General features: G+C 36.0%; 1 pseudogene across 1 annotated transcript; it reads right to left on the reverse strand.

Moving 5' to 3' along the window:
• Positions 1–2,076: 2,076 nt before the first annotated feature.
• Positions 2,077–2,859, reverse strand: LOC308273551 (ribosome biogenesis protein NSA2 homolog; annotated as a pseudogene). The gene has a single exon. The product of its transcript is annotated as a ribosome biogenesis protein NSA2 homolog (transcript).
• Between the last annotated feature and the right edge of the window lie 5,056 nt (positions 2,860–7,915).

A 7,915-nucleotide genomic window follows, 5' to 3' on the forward strand; every position in this document is an offset into this window, starting at 1 on the left:
AATTCCATTCACAATAACCTCAAAACAATAAAACACCTAGGAACAATTCTAACCAAGAAGGTAAAAGACCTTTATAATGAAAATTATAAAACACTAAAGAAAGGAATTGAAGATCTTGAAAAATGGAGAGATCTCCCTCACTCTTGGATAGGCATAAAAAATTTTACCAAAAGTGATCATTCTACCAAAAGTCATTCTATCAAAAGTGATCTACAAAGTCAATGCAATCCCTATCAAAATACCAATGTCATTATTCACAAACTTAGAAAAATCAGTTTCAAATTTCATGCGGAGAAGCAAAAGACCCAAAATAGACAAAGCAATTCTAAGCAATAAGAACCATGCAGGAGGCATCACAATTCCTGACTTCAAATGGAAGCTACAGAGCTTTAGTAATAAAAGCAGCATGGTATTGGCACAAAAACAGACACATAGACCAATGGAACAGAATAGAAGATACAGAAAGAAATCCACACACTTAGAGCTAACTGATTTTCAACAAAGGTGCCAAACACATATGTTGGAGACAGCCTTTTCAATTAATGGTGTTGGGAAACTGGTTATCCATTTGTAGAAAATGGGATTTAACTCTTATCTCTCACCTTGCACAAGAGTCAACTCAAGATGGACCAAAGACCTGGAAATTAGACCAGAGACTCAGAAGTTACTAGAAGAGAGCAATAAATAGGTTCAGCACCCCAAAATATAGGCACAGGTAGAAACTTCCTCAAGAAGACCCTAAAGCTCAGGAAATTAAAATACATTTAATTCAAAATGTATAAGTATGTAGGTCTAGATGAAATATGATATTGATTCTTTTTTTTTTTTTTTTGGTCTGTGCTTGAATGGTATGAGTGATTGAACTCAGGGGCATTCTATTTCTGAGATACACATCCAGTCTTATTTTATTTTTATTTTGAAACAGAATCTCACTAAGTTGCAGAAGGCTTTGCTAAATTGCTAAGGCTGATCTTGAACCTGCAATTCTCCTGTCTCAGCCTCCCAAGTACTTCGATTATAGTGTGTCCTACCATGGCCCGTTGACGTGATTCTTTATTTGGGAGCTAGATGGAAATTTTACACTTTGCAAAAGTTTTGTTTTTATGAAAATGCTTAACAAGATGTAATTATATTTTCAAAATTAAAATAAATGCATTTTTATTTAAAATTTAATATTTATTATCATTTGTTTCATCTTTTAATTTTAATATATTTTAGAATATTTTAGAGACAGAAATAACTAACATAAAGTAAATTTTTTTTTTTGGCGGGTTTGGGGCTGGAACCCAGGGGCATTAGACCTCTGAGCTACACCTCCAGCCCTATTTTTTTATTCTTTTTTTGAAACCAGGTCTCACTGATTTGCAGAGGGCCTCACTAAGTAGCTGAGGCTGTCCACGAACCACGATCCTCCAGTCTCAGCCTTCTGAATGCTGGGTTACAAGCATGTGCCACCATGCCTGGCTTAACATAAAGTAATTTTAAATTGAAATTTCTTTTTTCTGAAGTTCTTGGGATCAGAAGTGCTTCAGAGTTTGGACTCTTTTAGGTTTTTGAATACTTGCATATGCTTAGTAAAATATCTAAACATGGAATTCACTCATGTTTTATATATATTTTATATTCATAGTGTACAGCTAATTTTCTACAATATTTTTACTGTCCCTATGTTATGACTGTGCTGTGTCACCTAAAGCCAAGTGTAGAACTTTTCATGTATGGTGTAGTTTCAAATTTTGGAGCATTTGGGTTTTAGGTTTTTAGATTAGATACTCAACCAGGTTTTACATTTATTTTTTTTCTTTCTTCTTCAGTACTAGACATTGAACCCAGGGTAGTTCTCCTTCTTCTTCTTCTTCTTCTTCTTCTTCTTCTTCTTCTTCTTCTTCTTCTTCTTCTTCTTCTTCTTCTTCTTTTTGTAAAAGTGGGCCATTTTAGTGATTTTCATTTTTTACAGTTTAATTAATAAATAGTTCTCTTGATGACAACAGATATGATAATTACTAAGAAATATCTCAGCAGTGGTGGTTTATCTGACTGGTTTGTAAGTTGGAATTAACTTGTATGAAGTTGCTGTTAAACCAGTAAGACTGCGTTTATGCATCCATCATTTTCAGGATTGTTGGTAACCTGGCCATATTTCCCCCAAATAACCTTGCCTCCTTGTGTTACAAGGCCCAGCTTGCTCACGTTCACCTCAATGACTGTACCTTTGGTAATAACACCCAAAGTTGTATATAGTGGGGATGAAGGATTTTTTTTCACACCAAGAATTGGCAGGCAAGAGGTGGCTTTCCGTTCAGGATGTGTCACATGGGCCTTCCTGAAACGTAAGCCCATAGGCCTGATGAATCTTTCATATTTAGGTGGTTTTCTCGTAAAGCCATCTCCAACAAAACAGACTTTAGTAACCATTCTCTTCCATGCCTTCTTTTTCCTTTTTCCTGTTCGAATTACCTTTAATACTTCTGTTTCTCCTTGGGCACGAACTTTTGGCAGAGGAACTTCTCATTTTCCCACCTTTTCTTTTTGTTTTTGTTTAATCATGTTGGAAAGTACTTTGGCTCGGGATTGTCCTTCTCTGTCCAGCAGATAGGCAGGCACTGCTCCCTGTGGAGTCTGGTCATCATTCTTCTGTTTGGTGTTTCTCTTTTCATGCATCTTAATAGTCTTTTTCATTTGTATTTTCTCAGCATGGCTCTGTTTATGGTAGAGCTTAGCCTTCAGGCCTATCATTTTTTTTGCCTTCTTTGAGCGTTCATGAGCCTCTCGACTTTCTTTTTTTCTCTTTTTCTCATGGTAATCCAAACGATATCCATAGCGTTTACGGTGCAACTCAATATACTCGTTTTGTGGCATGGTGATGCTTGCAGAGCCCGAGTTCTCTTTCTGAGCTATACGTATTTAAAATATTTTTTACTCTTGGAAACCAATGTTTTACTTTTTTTTAAAATTTAGATCAGGGGTCTATAACTGTTACCTGTGGGTCAAAGCTGCTCTTCCATTTGTGTTTATAAATAGTTTAATCAAGATATATCGCTGCATATTATCTTATGAGTTGACTATGGTTGTTTTTATGGCATAATGTCAGAAATGAGCATTGCCAAAGAAGCTGTATGTATGGTTCCCAAAGCTGAGAGTGATTATTGGCGCCTTACAGATAAGATTTGCTGCACTTGCGTTAGGTCAGCAAAAATGTGTCCAATTTGAAATCACGATAAAAATATAAAATGCAGAAATGGAACTTAAAAGAAATAAGTGCTAAAAAGCAAAAAGATATGTTTAAACTCCTGTCTCAAATTTAAATAAATAGAAACTGGGAAAGTGAGCCGACTATTGAAGAATACGACCCAATCAACCTTGCATGCGGGACATTACAACTTCTTTATTTAAAGATTTAATAAAAATGAGGAAAGAAATTATTCTTATCAAACTTATAACTGGAACAGGTCAGATAAAATCTAGTTGTTAAGTGAGCCTGCAACCATTGGCTAAAACAATAAGGACGAAAGAGAAAATTATTCAAACCCAATTCATAATTCAGAGGCAGGAAATGTAACTTTGGCCTGCTCATTAGAAGTTGAAGAAAACTACATTCATAAAATCTGAAAATTGGACCAGAAATTCTAAACCTCTGGAACTTTTCTCTGTTTATTGGACGACGATTCTGGAAAATGGCTGTCATGTACTGACATGAGAGGGACTGTTTCTAGCAAAGCATAATCAGATTCCAATCAATGATTTTAATTTTCCATTGGACAAACATGGCAGAAAACTTATATTTCATTTTAAACCCCCATTTTTTCATATTATGGAAGAAAAATATCTCGTTAGTATTGTTATATATTTTTCTCAATCAATTTTCATGATTTGTTTTGGCAAATGAAGATATTTCTAACTGGAAACACATTCTTAATTAAAAGGACATGGAATGCCATGTGCACAGTAAATTAGAAAATATTAAGATTGAAACAAGCAAGATGAAATAAGTGACAAATAATTGCTATTTTCATCAAAGAAGTAAACTGAGAACAAAATACAAAACATTTTTATAATGTCCTTAAAGAATAATGAAAGATGATAGTTTGTGTCCAGTACTTATTAAAGTACAATGAAGATTACTGTAGCACTAATATTTATAGAAAGAAATGGAAACTTTTTAGGTTTAGTAGAAGCAATTTCCAGATTTTCTAATAAGATGGCTGAACATGTATTGTGATTTAAAAATAATGAAAAATATGACTTCTCTTTTGGATGGAGAACTCAAATTTGATCATTAATTAATTGGTTAAGAAAGCGGGAGAAGAAAATACATTTAAAAGGAAATGTTTTTCATTTTAACTGGATTTCAAAAGTTCCTCAAATCACATTGTGGTTTTCAGTAGGAAATGAATCATGAATTTAATGTGTGTGTGTGTGTGTGTGTGTGTGTGTGTGTGTGTGTGTGTGTGTTAATGAATTCAGGAGCCTTCTACCTCCAACCTACAGCACTATCCTTTTTTATTTTTGTACTTTGAAACAGGGTCTCACTAAGTTGCTGCGAGTCTTCATAAAGCGGAGGCTGATTTTGAACCTCCATCCTCCTGGCTCAACTTCCCAAATACTGGGATTACAGGCAAGTGCTGCCATGCCTGGTTTATGAATTTAATTTTATAAGTGTATTATCCATGTTGCTGCTACTAATGGTCTTAACAAAACATAATGACCACCCTTCAAAAGAGATGTTTGGCCTCTTCAGTGTCAAAAATATTAAGTTTAATATTTTCACATTTAATATAATTATTAAAAGGATCAGAGAATATGTTTTTCTAAGTTGCAAACAATTTGCATGTGAAATGTGAAACAAATGTGACATTACATTAAAATAAAAGGAAATTACAAGATAAAAGATTTTTTTTCTATTTTCTTCCTTTCTATCTTCTTATTTTTGTGGTGCTAGAGCTTAATCCAAGGGGCATTTTATCTCTGAGCTATACCCTCAGCACTGGTTTTATTTTTTTTTTATTTGGAAATGGGGTCTTGCTAAATTGACGGGAGCCTCACTGAATTGCTGAGGCTGGTTTTGAACCTGCAATCCTCCTGTTTCAGTCGCCCAAGTACTTGGGATTACATGTGTGTGCCACTGCACCAGGCTCAATGCTTTATTAGCTATGCACAAAAAGACCCATGCAAATATTTCTAAAACTTATTAATTTAGACTATTATCTGTCCATTGGAAAGCAAGTTACGGCCTCATTCAGAGAGAGAGAGATTGGAACAAATTAAGCAAGACATTGCTATTTTTGTTTTTTAAATAATATCTAATATTAACAATTTTAGAAGAAAAAGAACCTAAGAGATACTGTATTAATTTAAAAGATACCGTATGGCTGGCTTAATGAAATTGCTTTAAGAGACTTTGAAAAATCCATAGAGCAGTAGAGATTTATATCTTGTACGTAAATTGTCTCATAATATTTTGGCAATGAGATTTTATCACTAGCATCTCCATTATAATATTTGAACAGTTAATTTCATATTTTATTTTGAAATCTAAATATTGCTTTAAAATGTTATTGGAAAATGTACAATGTTACTGATACTTGTTACTGCCTCTGTAGAGCAAAATTTCTTCAAATTAAAATGACCAAAAAGTAGCCGGGCGTGGTGGCGCACACTTGTAATCCCAGCATTCTGGAGGCTGAGAAAGGAGGGTTGAGGTTCAAGGACAGCCTCGGCTACTTAGGGAGGCCCTTTGCAACTCAGTGAGACCCCTTTTCAAAATAAAGGGTTAAAAATTGGGCTGGGGGTGTAACTCTAAGGTAGAAGGTAGAATTTCCCTGGATTCCATCAACGATACTGAAAACAAAACAAAACAAAACAAAACAACCCAAAGGACTTGAGAACGGATGTCCGATTTGTCTGCCAACAGAATACAACTATAGGGAAACTAGATGATAGCAGTATAAGCAGCCAATTTATAGAAATTTTATGAGACAAACATGTATTTTTAAAGTTAAGTACATTATTTCTGTGATTTATTACCCACACATTGATGGCCCATCTACAGAACACACCCAGATATGCACAATAAATGGTACATTCCGGTATTTTTTTTTGTTTAAAATTTTTTATTGGAAATACTGAGTTATCTCTATAAGAACTATTAAATTTTGGAAAACAACCCCCTTTTACAAGAGTTATAAGCATTAAAGACTTTAGTCCTCCCAGATCATGGTAGCTTGTGCCACCATGCCCACCTGGAATAGATTTCTAATAGTGTAAGAATGACTATGTAAGGAGCACTGGGCCTCCTGAGAGAGTAGGGTAAAGGTCTATTTGTATATGTGTGTATTATTCAATGGCAGAACCCATAGCTTTCATCAGATTTGTAAAGGGTGTGTCTAGAAAGATAAACTAAATAAAACATTATTGACTGCTGATCCGGAGAGATCTCCAGTGGATTTTAAGAAGAAAGTCAATCCAGTTTGTGTTGCTGCAAGTATCTCTACAATAAATGTGCTATTTTCTTGCCTCTTTAAAATTTATTTTTACTTGGTGCATTGTAGTCATACATCGTAATGGGGTACAAGATGGTAGAGGCACACGTGCACACAGCACTCAATTAGCCCTTCCCCAGCCCCACCCCATTCCATCCCCCTCCCTCCTTCTCATGTTTGCCTTAGTGATTGACATTGAGATGTTTATAAATGTACATAATGTACTTTGGGAATTTCTTTCAGTTTTGCCAACCTTCAGCCATATAGTAACCAGAGCTTCACATATAGTTTTTAGTTTTGAAACTAGGAAGATGTATCTGTGAAGGTAGGAGACTAGAACATTTTAAATATTTAGCAAATGCTTAGACATGGGGTCTTCCATTTGTAGTCTTTCTTCTAGCCCTCCTCCTTGGGTCACCATGAGAAACAGGGTATGAAGTAAAATGGGGCACACTGGCAGGTGAAGAGCTGTCTTCTATGTAGCCCTCTCCTTCCTAATGCTATTTCTCATATGGGTCTAGGGCTGCTGATTCTGGGAATTGGGGTTATTGCTCTGATCTCCAACTGTCTAGAGCCCTTCCTTCCTTCCTTCCTTCCTTCCTTCCTTCCTTCCTTCCTTCCTTCCTTCCTTCCTTCCTTCCTTCCTCCCTCCCTCCCTCCCTCCCTCCCTTCCTTCCTTCCTTCCTTCCTCTCTCTCTCTCTCTTCTTTCTTTTCCTTTCTTTCTTTCTTTCTTTCTTTCTTTCTTTCTTTCTTTCTTGTGGTGTGGTATTGGGGATTAAACTCAGGGGCCATTCTTCCACTAAGCTACACCACAGCCTTTTTTATTTCAAAATAGGGTCTCACTGTTTGAGCCTGCGATACTCTTTTCTCATCCTCCCAAGTACTGGGATTGCAGGTCTGCTCCACCATGCCCTAGTGGAGTCTGGTTTTTAGATATCTCCTGACTTCAACCTAGCATGGTGAATTTTTAGAGTGTGTGTTAGCTGAAGACTGAACACAGGTCTTCGTGTTTGCCATTCAAGGATTCTAACCGCCGAGCTATGGCTACACCCCCATCCCACTGTGGACTTTTGATCCCATCATTTTGTCTCTTTAGGTATGTATGTGGGGTTGTGAGTTGACCCAGATAAAGATAGTTGGTTGATAGGTTGAGAAAGTAAAGTCCTATTTGAACCTGTGATCCTCCAGTCTCAGCTTCCTAAGAATTGAGATCAGGGGTGTGCTCTGCCACTCTTGGCTTTCTTTCTAATTTGATGCCTTCAGCTTTCTTGACTGAAAAAGATGACTTGGTTTTGAATGAACCCATGTAAGTAGGCTTCCCTCATTGAAAATTCAAAGAAAATAGATTTTGATTTTTTTTTCTTCCTACTGCTAAAGTGGAGGAGGAAAGAAAGCCTTACCATTTGGAGAACTGACAGTCTATCACAACCCAGAT

Source organism: Muscardinus avellanarius (genome assembly GCF_963383645.1).
Source record: "Muscardinus avellanarius genome assembly, chromosome: 14".
Classification (NCBI taxonomy): Eukaryota; Metazoa; Chordata; class Mammalia; order Rodentia; family Gliridae; genus Muscardinus; species Muscardinus avellanarius.